The 15,920-nt window shown below is 47.7% G+C and overlaps 1 protein-coding gene across 3 annotated transcripts in view; it reads left to right on the plus strand.

The window, feature by feature from the left end:
* Positions 1 to 15,920, plus strand: part of Ube2o (ubiquitin conjugating enzyme E2 O) — a 42,766-nt gene that overhangs the window by 1,006 nt on the left and 25,840 nt on the right. The window lies entirely within an intron of this gene.

Consider the following 15,920-nt stretch of genomic DNA (forward strand, 5'->3'; position numbering starts at 1 on the left):
GAAGGAGATGGTGGCAGATGCGACTGGGTGTCTTGGACTCTTGGTGTGGGGTGTCCTATGCAACGGGGGGTAGAGGAGAGGGACCAATGGGAAAAGCTGTCGGGTTTTTCCTAACCTGAGGCTGTTGAGCAAATACCACACTCTCCTACTGTGTTGGGATGAGGCTTGTGAATGGAGCAGTTCTACAAAAGAGGACTGTTATAAACCTAAACCACGGCTGGTTTGCAGGCTTGTTTTCCTGAGTGTGTATTTTTCTATCAGTGAATCTTTCTCACATATCTTTACCTCACAGCTCTTCCTCTCCTGTCCCTCCCCATCAGGAAACATTTCTAAGCATGAATCAGGCCTGCCTCGTTTTTTTAGGTTCCTGGACAGTGAGAGGTCTGCTTTGGGGGGAGGCTATTAATTAATTCATTAAATTTTTTTCATTGTTGAGGGTTGAACCCAGCACTTTTCCATAGGGCTACAACTCTCAATTTTGTGAGTAAATCTTGCCAAGTTGTCTAGACTGGCCTGGAAATTATGATAGTCCCACCTCAGCCTCTGCAGTGTGGAGGGTTAAAGGAGCCACATGACCAAAGCTCTTTAGAAGTTAATCTAGGGTCCCATGTGGTGTCTCAAGCCTTTAATCCCAGTGCTAGAGAAGCTGAGGCAGGAGGATTTCTCAGTATGAGGACAGCCTGGTCAACGTAGTGGCCAGCCAGAACTACAGACCCCATCTCAAAAACAAAACAACTAAGTTAATTTGGGTTTCTCACACTGGGAGAAAAAGACGGCAGAGGAATATGGCCTCATGCCATACTGAGAAGGGAGACACTGCAGATGGAGGATGGCAGGAGACCAGGTAGGAAAAAGCCCCAGTCCTGAGAGGCTGTAATCTAGTTCTTGGGCAGGAGTGATTGCTGCTGCTACCAGCATCTCTTTTTCATTACCCAGTGTGCACCCACAGGCACATATCCACACATACACAGTGTCAGCTTCTTAGAAAAACATGTATCAGGCAACAGTTCTGATTCCTAAGGAACTGAGTTCATTTGTGAAAGTATTTGGAGGTAAAGATATGTGTGTGAGAAAGATTCACTGATGGAAAATACACACTCAGGAAAACAAGCTCCGTGTTGCAGCAGAATGATCAGTGTCCTGGGCATGGTGGCACACGCCTTTTATCCCAGCACTCAGGGAGGCAGAGGCAGGGGGAATCTCTGAGTTGGAGGCCAGCCTGGTCTACAGAAAGCATCCAGGACAGCCAAGGCTACCTAGAAACTCTGTCTCATCCCCTCACACACACACAAAGATGAGTGTTGTGTCAGTTTATTGCTCTCGGTCTCTGTCTGCATTGTTTCATTCCATCACCCAGGTTCTCCAGAGGTTTGACTCCCACCCTGGCTGAGGGAACTGGGCCTAGCTTTGCCACGGGCACTGCCATTTTTGTCAGTTGTTCCTGTATGTCTTGATGTTGGTGGTTAACTTTGTTTACAGATATATTCCCTCTTCCTCCCCCACAACATGTAATAAAATTTGACCTGCAAAGCCTATTTTGGAGTTAACATAGAAAATAACTTTAAAAGGCCTCTGTTTGGGTAGGTTTTGAAGATTCTCTCTTGTAACTGGTTTAAGTGCGTTGGAGCCCATCTTGGTCTCTGCTGGTGTTGCCTCTCCTATTGCAGTTCCTGTAGCTTCCAGCAAAGGGATTCCAAGGAATGGTGAGCTGTGAGTGTCACTGCAGGTGACAGGATGCAGTTCTGTTGCTAAGGACTAGAAAGTAGATGTTTTGTGGACATTGTACATGTACAGGTAGCAGCTATCTGTCACCTTGAGCAGTGGACACATGATAGAGTCCTGGGGCCTTGCAGCACTTTGGGGAGTTTGTCCTTCTTCCCCCGCCTCATTCATCTAACATGACAGTGCCGAAAGGAAAGGTTTGACTGGTATCTGCTTCCTGCTTATCGGAGGTCCACCTATGGGAGTGGAGACTTTGTTATTATCAGATTTCTCTCTCTCTCTCTCTCTCTCTCTCTCTCTCTCTCCTGGAATCACATAGATCAGGCTGGTCTCAAATTTAGATGTGCCTGTCCGTGCCTCCTGAGTGCTGGAATTAAAGACATGTGCCATCACACCCACCTATAGTGACAGCTTTTAGGAACCTTTGCTGTTGTTGTTTGAGACAAGGTTGTCTGTGTAGCTCTGGCTCTCCTGCCTCCCAAGTGCTGGGTCTAAAGGCATGTGCCACCACACCCAACATCACCCAGTATCTTAGTTTGTTTCTATATCTGTGAGAAAACACTATGACCAAAAGCAACTTTTGAAGGAGTTAATTTAGAAAGATTTATTTCAGTTTACAGCTTGTATTTCACCTAGTAACTCAACAGAGCTCTGCCCGCCCCTTGTGTCCTAGAGTTAAGGTGTGTACCACTACTTCCGGCCTACCCCAGTCCCCAGACAGGGTTTCTCTGTTTAACAGCCCTGGCAGTCCTGGAATTCCCTTTGTAGAATACTGGCCTTGAACTCACAGAGACCTGCCTGCCTCTGCCTCCCAAGTGCTGGAATCAAGTGTGGACACCACCATGTTTGTTTTTAACTCAGTGGTGGTGCACATGAGGCCGGGTAATCTCTGTGTATTCAAGGCCAGCCTGGGCTACTGAGTGAGTCCCAGGACGGGCTGCACAGAGACCCTGTCTGAAAAGTTGGCCATTACTGGACTAGCGTTAACTGTGGCTATTTGATGGAACAGTCCTCGTATCCTGGGCTGTTTTTGTAGTGTACATGTTCAGTTAGAGAATATGAAAGGAGGCTTAATACTCTGTCCCTTCCCTGGGTCTGGGTCTCATTGTCACCCAGACTGTCTGAGACTCTTTATTGCAGCTATACTGGACTGAAACACATCCTTCTGCTTCATCATCTCTGATGGCTGGGGTTTCATGTGTATTGCCTGCCCGGCTTAATGCCTCCTTCTGTTTAAAAAGACTTGTTTTTATTTTTTTATTTGTGTGTGTGTGTATTATATAACTTATGTATGGGTTTGTGTGGATGTGAGTATATTTGAGTGCAGAAGCCAGAGAGGATGTGGGAGCTGGAGTTATAGGCAGGTGTGAGCACCCAGCATGGGTGCTGGGAACTGACGTTGGGTCTTCAGGAAGAACAGCGAGCGCTCTTAACTGCTGAGCCATCTCTCCAACCCTAATACCTGTCTCTAAACGGAAGTGGTGTTTTGTTGTTTGGGTTTTTTGTTTTTTGTTTTGTTTTTGTTTTTTTTTTTTTGAGACAGGGTTTCTCTGTGTAGCCTTGGCCGTCCTGGACTCTCTTTGTAGACCAAGCTGGCCTCAAACTCACAGAAATCCACCTATCTCTGTCTCTCTGAGTGCTGGGATTATAGGCCTATGCCACCATGCCCAGTTTAAATGTCAGTTTTTCTAACACATTTATAAAGAAAGACGAAGAGACAGGCAGCAAGCCCTACTCCCTTCCTGTCCCCTCCACGTGGATGAGCCGCAGAAATAAAGTTGCTGCTTCCACAAAGCATGGAATTTGTGGTTTATGCTCCTGAGGCTCCCAGCAGCCAAGATTAAGCTTCTTTAGAACTTAAAGATCAGCTAGGCATGGTGGTACATGCCTTTAGTCCTAGCACCCTTCACCACCTCTGTGAGTTTAAGGCCTGCTTGGTCTACATAGTGAGTTCCAGGACAGCAAGAGCTACATAGTCCCAGTTTGAGAAAAGAAGACACTTTCTTCCCACACCCACACAAGACCTTAACAGCCAGAGGCTCTTCTAGGCTCTCTTTTCCCCAGCTTCCTGATCTCAACCTGTGACCCATTCCTTGGCTCAGAACTTCTCACCTCAATGAATGTTCTCTGTGGAGACCTGCCCTTTCCCCAGAAGGGTTATGCATCCTTTGAGTACTGTTCCAAAATAAAGCCAGCGGCCAACAGACCCTTAGCTGCCCTGAGCCCTGTGGGCAGGGTGGTCTCTCTTGCTGCCACCTGTTGGCTGGGACAGCAGTGCTGAGGAAAGAGTGAGACTGCCAACTGTCAGTCAGCTCAAATTCAAGCTTTCTTTTTGTGCTGCTTGTTTTGGCTTTTTTTGTTTCTCTTCTTCCTTCCTTTGTTCCTTCCCTTAACAGAGTCTCCTGCCACCTGTGCTGCCCCCAAGCTGATCTTGTAGCAAAGGACGACTCTGTACTTCGTCTGTGTGTGTGTGTGTGTGTGTGTTGGTGTTTTGCTTGCATTTATGTCTGTGTGAAGGTGTCAGATCCCCTAGAACTGGAGTTACAAACACTTGTGAACTGCCATATGGGTGCTAGGAATTGAACGGTCCTGAAAGAGCAGCCAGTGCTTTCTCCTCTCCCCCAGAGAGGATTTTTCTGTGTAGCCCTGGCTGTCCTGGACTCACTTTGTAGACCTGGCTGGCCTGAAACTTAAGAGATCCACATGCCTTCATCTTCACGCCTCCTGAATGCTGGGATTAAAGGCATGTGACACCACACCTAGCTGCAGCCAGTGCTCTTAACCGCTTAGCCATCACTCCAGCCCCAGCTCTGTACTTCTGCTCCCCAGTCTCCACCTCCCAGGTGCTGGGAGTGCAGGCAGGTGTGTGCCACCACACCCCCCAGTTGCTTTCCCACCTCTTGTGTGTTGTCTTTTAAGTTGCCGCAACACTTAGCGTCTTCCAGATTCGAGACACTCCCAGATTTGTCTCTGCATTCAAGCTGCCTGCGATTACACTGCTTTTGTGAGGCTGTGTGTGTGGGGTGTGTGAAGCTCCCTGATGACAGGTCCCTCTGGAATTGGCTTTGCAGTTTATTTTTGGTTCCTACTCAGGCCAGCATTTCGATGGGGAAAGCTATTTGGGTGTAGCATCATTGCCCAAGAAGTTTGTCTCCCTTGTCCAGGTGCGGGACCCATTAAAAGGAATTGTTCTTAGTGATGTAACAGGAAGGAGTTATATAAGGTTAAAGCAAGATGCAGGACTGAGTGATCTAAATTGCATTTTATTCAGTAGAATCACGGCTTGGAGACTCTTAACAGCTGCCCTGTGATTTTATTCTGTCCCTCGATTTTCTCTCTTCTAACTCCTTGGCCCTGAGGTTGCAGTTGTCTCTGTGTGGTGATTGCCTGACTCAAGGGCACTTTGACCAGCTGAGGGACATGTGTTTGTATTGCCATTGGAAGTCAAAACCCTTTGGGTGCTCCTGGCTGGCAGCTGCTGTGACTGACCTTGGAGAGGTCGGCGCCTCACTTCTCTTCACTGCAAGGTGAGGTAGGTCTCTCTAGCTCTGGAAATGACCCTCCTCTGGGGGAGTGGTCGGAAGCATGGTCCTGTGCCTTGGTGGTCACCTGACCCTGATGCTCGGAATATTGCTTCTCTCCATCACAGGGTTGCACCACAGCAAAGTGGTACCTCGGGAAACCTGTTTTGGTGACACAGGAATTCCTAATTCCTAATTCCTGTATCGTGGGATGCGAATATTGTTGAGAGTTGTGACTCTGGGAGCCTTTTCTAGAAGTTCTCAGGAATCTCATGATGGGGTTGGCTTTGGGAGCCTTTTCCAGCCGTGCTCATGAAGTCTCATAACTTTGACTTCATAAGAAATTCAGTGATGCACACTTAAAGCAGTGCTGCCCGTCTCCAGCAGTGAGCAGAAGAGATCTCTGGCTACATGGCTGACTGTTTGTGTTCCCCAGCTCTGGAGGATGTCATCATCATCACTGTTGTCATTGTGGCGGCACCAATGATAGTGTTTTTTGAGCTATAGCCTCGCTGTGTGGCTGGCTAGCCTGAGCCACAGTGTGAGCTGGCCTCTGCCTCCCAAATTTAAAGGTGTATTCCATCACACTTGGCTGGAAGATCTCTTGAAATTCCCAAAAGACAGGTGATAGGACGAACCCCAAGGATTAGAATGATGTATTCCTCTTAGGATCACAGGCCAGAGCTGCCCTGTTTGTTGTACCCCAGGCAACTGTCTGATGGAGATGGTGTTACTGACTCTGAGGCTCAAAGAAAAGTGAGAACAGCCAGGCCGTAAGGGGTTGCCCAGCATCACACTGCCAAAGTGGAGCAACCTGAAAACGGCTGAAGGAAATGTCATTTGTTCTTACCTGAGACTCTAAAGGATTCATCTCTCCTTGCTGTACATACAGGAACCACAAACTGGGGTTGGCACAGCCATCCAGTTGCTGAATATGGAAAGCCTTAGTGGAATAGGGAGTGGCCCCCAGTGAACGGAAGCCGGTCCATAAGCTATTCTGAGCACACTGCTCCATCCCTAACATCTCAGTCATCCTCAGAACCATCAAAAATACATTGTATTTCTGGGTATCCTTGATTCTTAAGAATGTTGAATGAATACAGCACTAGCCTAACTCAATCCAGTACCAACCGAGTGCCACCTTCCAAGCAAGCAGGAGGGCTTCTGCATCCCCTGAAAATTATCAGGAATGGAACTTCAGCCTGACCTGTCTCTCTGCTGTTGCCACTGTCACCCTGGTGCTGGGAATGCTGACTCATGAATCAGGGCCAGGAAGGATTCCTTAGAGAGACTGAGTTCTGCCTCAATTGCTTTCCTTCCCTCAGTCCTGTGTTCTGCTTTCTGCTTCAGGACATGGAAGGTGTTTTTGTGCCTTCCCTGCTTCACTTATGTCCTTGCTTTTTTCTTTTTCATTTTTCTGTCTGATCAAGAATAACTTTGTCTTTTATTTTACACACCATTGGGCCTCATGGAATTGCCTGGAACGTGCTGGGGGCCCACATTTTAAAAAAGAAGTGCAGTTATCATGTGTAATGTGAATGACCATGAATGCATGACCATGCCAGCTGCCCCTGGTGGTCCCCTCAGAGTGGGAGTCAGGGCAATTGCTGTGGGTTTCTCCCAGTACAGTGTGATCTGAGCTCCTGTTTGGTCCTTAGGAGAGTCCCCTTGACCTGTGACCAGCCTGTTTCTTGGGACCACCAATTGAGCCTGACAGTCTAAAGTGAGGAAATAGCTCCTCAGAAGGTTTAAAAAGTTTTTCAGCTGGCCACTGTCACTGTCCTTATTCTATAGGAGTTTGGTACTTTTGACTGTAGCTTCTTCCTCAGGCTCTGCCCTCTGGTGTGTGTGTGGGGGGTCAGGGCAGGGAGTTGCAGTGGTGGAGACCTCAGTGCTGCAGCAGCCTGGAACTTCCTCTTGATGAGCAGGGATGCCGGTTCATACCCCTGTCTCTGTACCTGACGTCTTGGCCAGCCCCAGGGGTCTATTAGGTACCACCTGACTTGTGGTTATAGACAGGGAGAGCCGAGTGCTTACTGGAATTTTTTTTGTAGCTCAGAGTAAAATTGAATCACATTAATGGCTGCCTGAATTTATCTGTTCCAAGGTTATTTGCCCTTCAACTCAGAGTGACTGTTGAGTGAAACCTTGGTCACGTGTGTCCAGGTTGCCCAGAGTTCTCGACACAAGCCTGTGGTGTCCTTCCAGGGAAGGATAATTTAAGCAAGTTTGTGTGATTTAATGAACCTCCTACCTTTGGCCTTCCATCTGACCTCTCACACACAGTGCACAAATGCTCTGCATCTTACAAGGACCCAGTCAGCAGTGAATATGGAGTGTCTACCCTTCAAGGGTTAAATCTGCTTGGTTGTGTATATAATTGGGCATTTTCAGTTTGTATGCCTGCTCCAGAAGGCTGCAGCAGCATTTACTACTCTACAGCTGGGTCAAAGGACTGAGACACTTGCTGTGTCATCTTTGGTTCAACCTGATAACACAGCCACATCTGGGGAACAGACTGACTATGGCAATTTAAAGGTGTTTTTTTTAAATAAGATACTGAGTCATGCTGGGGGAGCCAGTCAACCCTACCCAACCAGCCCAGAAAGATGAAAACACAGCTAGCACTGACAGAGATTTCCTGCAGGCCGCCTCAGAGAGTGTCCTTCATTTGCATACTGCAGGGAGAGCCTGGGTTCTGCCAGTCTTGCTGCCGGTCTCATTTTGAGCCTTTTGTGAGTTGTGTTGGCTGGGATGCACAGGGTTGCTGAAGCGGCCTTGATGGCCTTCTTACCCAGGGTGTTTGATGGCCCCCGAAGGCCAGGTGGGATTTCACAGGCACACAACTATGTGTCTCTCCTAGAGCATCAGGCTTGATCCGTGTCCACTTCTGCTTAATGTCTTAAGGGACTCTGAGGGCCCTGAAGGTTGATGACATCATGTTCTAGCAGGGAAGAAAACCTCTTCCCCTGCTTCTGGGGCATCCCAGTCCTGTGCTGGTAAAATTGGTTGTCTGCCTCCCATTTATTCTTGACCTTTGGCCTCCCATCTGGCTTGCTGATCTGGATGTGAGGCTCCCCAGAGATCATAGGTGACTAGGGAATTCCTGGTCACTGTATTTGCCAACTGTCTTAGTCAGTGTACTCCTTTAGGCTTGTTGATATTATTTAATGTGGTTACTTCTGCTCTCATTTTGAACATTTATTTTGTGTTTATATGTGTGTTGGCTCATGAGCACCATGAAACGCATTTGGAGGTCAAAAGACAAGTTGGGAGAGTCAGTTCTCTTCTTCTTCCTCGTGGATCCCAGGGATCAAACTCAAGGTTGTCAGGCTTGGCAACAAAACCTCTACCCCTGAGCCATCTCTGCAGCCCCATGACCATGCCTGTGGAGACTTTCTGGAGGCCCTCCCCTTATATCTGATTTACCAAAGTTTCCTTCTTTCTTTTTTTCTTTTCTTTTTCTTCCCCAGAAGCCTTCCTCAATCTCCCCTCCCCTCCCCTTTTCTCCCTTCCTGGGTTCTGAGTGGATCTGGATGAGTGCCACACCTGCATCACCTTCCTAGCCGCCTGCTCTACATCCTGTCACGCCATGTAGCACCTCAGACTTTGTGGTGTGAAGTCCTGTGAAATGACAGTCCTCCCTGCCCCCAAGTCTGTGGGGTTAACCCCCCCCAGCTTTTTAATATTAAAACATTTCAGACATTCAGGAGAACTGAAAGACTAGACCACTGATTACTAATTGCCAGCCACCGTGAGTCAGCAGCTGCTGTCCCTCTGCCATCTGGCTTCATCTGTGTGTATGAGAATGCGTTCTTGGGAGCCACTTGTGAGTTAGGCGCAGACAGAGCGGCAGTGCACACTCAGGGTTAAGGCTTGCAGCTCCGCACAGCCAGGGCATTGCCACTATTTTGAGGTCCCCCTTGGCCCAGATTTTTACCCCTTTGCCAACAGTGTCATGTTGAGCTGTCCTTTGTTTTCCGTGCTTGCTTTTCATTTTCTGTCCTTTCTTTCTTTCTTTATGAACCCGTGACCTCACACATGGTAGGTGAATGTTCTAATACTGAGCTGCAGCCTCTCTTTACTTTTGATTCTGAGACAGGGTTCTCACTAAGTTGCCCGCACTGGCCTTGAGCTGACTATAGTATCCACCCCTGAGCTTGCTCAGTTTCTTGAGCAGTTGGTACTCCAGACCTGCAGCACCAGGCCTGGCTGCTGGAACAGCCTTGGGTTGTTCCTTTCCTGGTCTAGAGCAGGTCTAGACATCTCCTGGGTATCCCTGTCTTCAGTCCTCCTCCTTCCCGGGCAGCTTTAGGTTGTCCTGCAGGTGCCTGCTTACACTCTCAGATCCAGCCTCTTCCTTGCCTTAGGCTGTCCTGCCTGTCCTGCCTTCTCAGCTGTCCACAGCCAGTCTGACAGCTTTTTCCCAATTCACAAGTGCCTCTAATGCCCCGTGGCTCACTAGCATTCCTTCTTGGGGAAAAAAGGATAGTAAAAGAGCTGGGTGTGCACATTCTTGGGAAACATGGTCGCCAGCATTTACTTCTTTCTGCTTAGGAAGGAGTCTTCCAGTATTCGTTGTCTTGTTTTCTTTCTCTTTCTGTGGTGCTGGGAGTTGAACCTTGCACAAACTAACAAAGCACTCTACTGCTGAGCTATCTCTGCAGATAACCCTCCATCCTCAGATGCCTCATGGTGCTGGAGCTGTGGGCCCCTTGCCTGCCCCTCATGCCAGCTCTCTCCACTCTTGGTTGGCAGATTGACCACGTCATTTGTTGTGCAAGCCATGCTTCTTTGAAGCCACTATAAAGAATTACTCCAGGAGCAGCCTACATGTGCATCCTAATACTAGGAGCAGATTAGTCATAAGACACCATATTGCAGTTTACTATTCTGGCAGCTTCCATCACAAAGCTTTCAGGCAGAGCACATGCGTAGAGGCTAGGGCGGAGCCAAATTCAGCTGCTTGAGTCCTATCAGAAACCCAGCTTCCTGGCCACAAGGGTTCCCAGGACAGGCAGGGTGAGAACTGAGGATGCCACATCCAAGGAAAAGTCACCTCTTTGTCGCTGCCTCTCAGCAGTGCTGCGCAGAGTGACACTGAGGACAGCTGGAGCTGCTGTGCCTGTGGTAGCTAAGTTCTAAGAGCTCTTGGCAGTTACACGTGTTTCCTCCTTGGTGATCAGTGTAGGTCCTTTGTTTTTTGTTTCTTTTGTTTTAGTTTAAAGACTTACTTATTTTTATTTTATGTACATTGGTATTTTGCCTGCATGTAAGTCTGTGAAGGTGCCAGATTCCCCTGGAGTTGGCACTACAGACAGTTGTGAGCTGCCATGTGGGTGCTGGGAATTGAACCCAGGTCCTCTGCAACAACAGCCAGTCCTCTTAATTGCTGAGCCATCTCTTTAGCCCCAGTGTAGCTCCATTGTTGACAGCTTGGTTCTTGTGTCCACTTGCATGGACACTCTGAGGGAGGAGTCTAAGAGGATAGCCTGCAGTTTCAGCTATTATGGTAGGCCTGCCACATGGCGGAAATTGAAAACTGTGTTAAAATGGATCTAACCGTCACAGTTACCAGGGTGTCAGTGTTGGGGGAAGTGAGGAAGCATGAATGAACACAGCGTAGGCTAGCTCTAGGCAGCTGAACTGCCCACATGTGGGCCTCTCCTCAGTGCAGATTGCTCAGTCGGCCGATTTAGAGCCTGTGGGTCTAAAAATCTCTGCTAGCCAGGACTGCCCTCTGAATCACACTGGTGGCATGTGGGTCCTTCAAAGCCCTGTGGATTCAGAGGTTCACTTTTTAATCCTTTTACCCCAAATTTTAGTATGGGGTTGACTTGGAGTATTTCTTTTATACACACCACACAGACACACAGCACTTGGTATACACCCATGCGTACATGCATGTGTATTTGTGTGTAAACCAGAAGTCATCAAAAGGTCACCAAAGACTGGCTGTTGACCAGGTAGACATAAGGACTTTCTCTTTACCCTGCTGTTGCTGCTGATGGTGGTCATTAGTACATAATGCTTCCTTGTGTAGCGTGGAAATAGAAGGTTTGTGAGTGTGGCTCGAGCATTCCGTGAGTAAAGGGTAGTTGATTGTTAGACTGGCTTGCTCTTCTACGCAGCCTGGGTCAGCGGGCTGCTGCTGGGGACCACATGCGCTCTACATGCTGTCTGAACTTTCCCAGGGTGGCTGGTGCCTTGGCTGTCCTGGACTCGATTTGTAGACCATACTGGCCTCAAACTCACAGAGATCCACCTGCCACTGCCTCCTCCAAGTGCTGGGATTACAGGCTTGTGCCACGTCCAGCTGCCAGTTTGCTTCTTAAAATCATTTTCTGACTGAGCTGGAAATCAGTCCCAGAGCTTTTGCATGCTAGTCAAGTGTCCAACTGCTGAGCTATACCTGAAACCCTATTGATATTTCTTTCTGCTGGAAACCATCAAAATCTCACCTCTAGGTTTTTGAAATGTGTAGAGTACCTTGTTGGTTTCTAGACCTAAGGCTGATTTTAAATCTAAATGTCTGAATACACACATGCAATTGGCACAGTATTCCAAAAGGGCCAGAAAAGTGTGCTTGTTTTTGTGTTTCCATTCACCAGAGATGCACTCTGTCTGTGACCAGATCTGTTCTGTTCACCGTTCATATTCCTGTGTGTGTGTGTGTGTGTGTGTGTGTTTTCAGGGTTAAGGAAATGCAGAGCTGTCACAGTGTGTGTGCTATAGGTAAAGGCTCTTGCAGCTCAAGCCTGGCAGCCCATCCCAGGAAAAGGTAGAGGAAGAAAACCAACTGAACAGTTCTGACAGGGGCAAAATGCCAAGGGCAGGGCTGAGAGGATTGCAGGGTATTGAGAGAAATATGGTCCCTTAAGCTTTTTAAAATACTCCCCTGTTGTAATCCAAATAGCCCTGACGCCCCCACCCCACCATAGGCTACTGATAAAATGCCACTCCAAGAGGAATCCCAGAACTCCCTAAACAGCAGAGCCAGCACTGAACTGCGAGGCAAAAAGGACCACATTTCAGAGAGGAAAGGAAGTGATGTGCTTGAACAGCTCTGAAGGACAGGTTCTGTCAAGCAGATGGGAACCAAAGAGTCACTCAAAAGAACTGTCTGAGCCGGACCCAGCTTTATCCAGATCTAAGTTGGTGACCTGGAGAGTGCAGAGCAGTTAGACAGAGAGCTTTGTGCATAAAGAAGCGAAGACAAGAGATAGGCAGTGGTGTGGGCTGAGAGGGAGGTCAAGGCAGGAGGGTCATCTGTGTGGGGGATAAATTGTTTATTCATGGTCAAGACCACACTAAGCAAGACAAGAAGACTGCGGTGAGTCTAGTTCTATTGTGTGGGTCTGTTGTTCACTGGCTGTTTTGTGTATCTTCCTTGAACACATGACTCTAAGTAGATTGTTTTTTGCTTTGCTTTGGTTTTAGAGACAGGGTTTCTCTGTGTAGCCTTGGTTGCCCTAGAACTCATTCTGTAGACCAGGCTGGCCTTGAACTCAGAGATTCTCTTGCTTCTGCCTCCTGAGTGCTGGGATTAATGTGTGTGCCACCACTGCCCAGCTATTTTTGGCTTTTTTAAAAGATCGTTTTGTGTAGAGTGTTTACCTGCATGCGTGTCTTGTGTCATATGTATGCTCATACCCATGGAAACCAAAACAGGGTGTTGGATTCCCTGGAACTGGAGTTAGAAATAGTTATAAGCCAGCATGGGGGTGCTAGTTGCTGAACACAGGTTCTGTGGCATATCAGCTTGTGCTCTTAGACACCATGCCCTCCCTCCAGCTCCTTCATTTGTCTTTTCTTATTGGCCTGCTTGCTAGGCCTTGAGTTAGGATCCTGTCTGTCCTTCAAGTCTGAACACTGCAGGAATCTGTCATCTTCGTAGTTCAGCCCCATTCTTGTGTATAAATGCAGTTGAGGATGTGAAATCCTTAGCAACTGAAAGCATTCAGTTTCATGTCTTTCTAGCAGCAGCAGAGTTCCAGTTCTCAGTCCTGAGCTGAACACCTTCCCTGGGTCTTGGACAGTGTGCAAGCTTTCCAGCATGCTGTCACTCCAACTGTAGTGTGCCACGACCAGTGTTGGTTGTCAAAGGCAGAGATTGTAGCCCAGTTGTGTGGAGTATGATCCTCTTTATGCAGTAGGGTGAACTGGGTCATTTGGCACTTGTCAGTCATGGGACAAGAGGACCCTGTTATGTGCTTTGGATGGGGGCCCCTGAGTTTCCCCAGAGGATCTTGGCTGCTAGTGCTTCACAAATCATCCACCTGTAGCCAGTGCGAGCAGGGTAGCCATCTGCTCAGGGCCACTTGGGCTGTTTGTTGAGTGACCTTGTTAAGGATTGCTTAAGTTTAACATTTAGGAATTTGATTCAGTTTTATGCATGTGTAGTGTTTTTACTATCTGTGCCTGCCAGAGTCACCTAACACTGAAGCATACTACAGACTGACACATTTTATCAATTAAAACCATGGGCTTGGGGCCTCGGGAGGTGACTCAGCAGTTAGGATCACTGGCTGCTCTTCCAGAGGACCTGGGTTCAATTCCTAGCACCCACTTAAGTTCAAAGGGATCTGTCATCCTCTTCTGGACACCACCCTCTCTTTGGACAGCAGGCATGCATGTTGCACACAGACCATACAAGCAGGCAAAACACCCATACACATACAATAAGAAAAAAATAATCTTTAAAAATCTGCTCAAGTGGTGAGATCTGCACACGTCTTTAATCCCAATACTTGGGAGGCAAAAATAAGTACATCTCTGTGAGTTCTGGCTCTACAGAGCAAGTTCCAGGATAGCTAGGGCTACACAGAGAAACTCTGCCTCAAAAAACCTAAATGATTAAGTAAATTTTTAAAAAATCCGACAGCTGGGTTATTCCCCTAGTGACTCTGATCTTAGCATTCTAGAATAGGATGTGAGAAATGAGGCAGTCCTCTGCCACCAACAGCTCAGCCTGAGCTGAGAACCACTGTGGTCGTTTATGTATCTAGGCAGCAGTTAGAAAATGCAGTGAGTGAATGTAGCCAGGGTTGCATGCCTGTGATCACTTCAGTCTAGAAATTGTCAAGAGGATTAAGAGTTCCAGGCCAGCCTGGGCAACATAGCAATACCTGTCTTAAAACACAAGCAGGGCTGAGGAGATAGATAACTACTTACACCCAGCTCAGTCCTGTGTGAAGCCTGGCACCATGGTAAGTTCCTAGAATCCAGGTACTACATAAGTGGAGACTTGGGACTTGCTGGCCAGCTGATCTTCCCAGAGGAGAACCTATGGTCTCATTGAGAGGTCTCCGTGAGACATCCTCTTTCAAAAAACAAAGTGGACAGCTTCTGAGGAATAGACATTCAAGGTTAACCTTTGACATCCATACACGTGTGTACACACATATATCCATGCCCATATTTGGGCACACATGACCCTCCCCTCCCACAAATTAGTGTGGTGAAGGTGAAAATATTAACAAGATAGTTTTTCCATTTTTTCTGACTTTTCTGTCCTCTTGTAGACCCTGTGTCTTTCTAGCTCCCATGAATGGTCAGCTCTTGCCTGGCTGTAGTGTTCAGCTGGCTCACCTGAACGGGGCATGTGTTGTGCTGGCAGTAAACAGGCAGGCAGGCAGGCTGGCTCGACCTTCTGAAAACTATATAGGCCTCTTAAAGCAGCGGTGAATCTCTTGCATTGCAAGTATCACACTCAACCTGTGGAGTTAGGAATCGTGCTTGACTCTTAGAATTTAAAGTCTCTTACTGAACTGGAATCCTACATAGATCCCTGGATTTAATCCTCAGATGTAAATCATTGTTTTAAGTGTCCAAGCACATCTCCATCTACAGGGTCCATACCATGGACACTGATCAGATAGTTACAATAGTCCAGTAGGTGGCCAGCGGTGGGATTAGAAGATGTGGTTTGAATTAGAATGGCCACTGTAAGCTCCTGTGTTTGGATACTTGGACTCCAACTTGGTGGAACTGTTTGGGAAGGATTAGAAGGTGTGGCCTTGTTGGAGGAGGTTTCTCTGCTGAGATTTCAAAGGAACCACCTCATTCCTAGTATGCTCCCTCTGCATCCTGCTTATGGGTCAAGATGTCACCTCTTAGCTGTTCCTGAAGACATGCCTTTGCTCCACTATCATGTACTCTAACTCTGAAATCACGAGCCCAAAAGATATTGGCCACAGGTGTTGTGAAGGTACATGTGCCTGCTATGGCCAGCCTTTAGGGACTGCCCTCCCTGAGCAGTGCTGGCCTACTTGAGAGGGAGCCCATATAGCAAAAAGGAGGCGGCTACCAGGGATGGGGAGGGATTTTAGGGACCTGATAACTCACCTATCTTTGAGGTTCTAGTTTAAAGCTGCTTGTGGCCTATTTGGGTGACAGTGACAGGTGCTACTCTGGCCTTGGCCTTTCTCAGCCATGTAAATCCTCACAGCCCACTGGGAAACCAAGCTTCCCAGAGGGACCAGTTTCTGACTAAGGCCTATTGTTATGGATGGTGGTTTCCTCCTGTGCACAGGTTCTTTGAAGACACTGACTGTTGTAGACTTCCTCCTAATGCTAAGGTTTATCTACCCCAGCTGCCCTCTGCAGCTTGCTGCCTAACCTCTTAAATTTTTTTTAATCTTATTTCTAATATTGTGTGTAAGTGGTGTAGGTGGG

Source organism: Meriones unguiculatus, chromosome 7, assembly GCF_030254825.1.
Source record: "Meriones unguiculatus strain TT.TT164.6M chromosome 7, Bangor_MerUng_6.1, whole genome shotgun sequence".
Lineage (NCBI taxonomy): Eukaryota > Metazoa > Chordata > Mammalia > Rodentia > Muridae > Meriones > Meriones unguiculatus.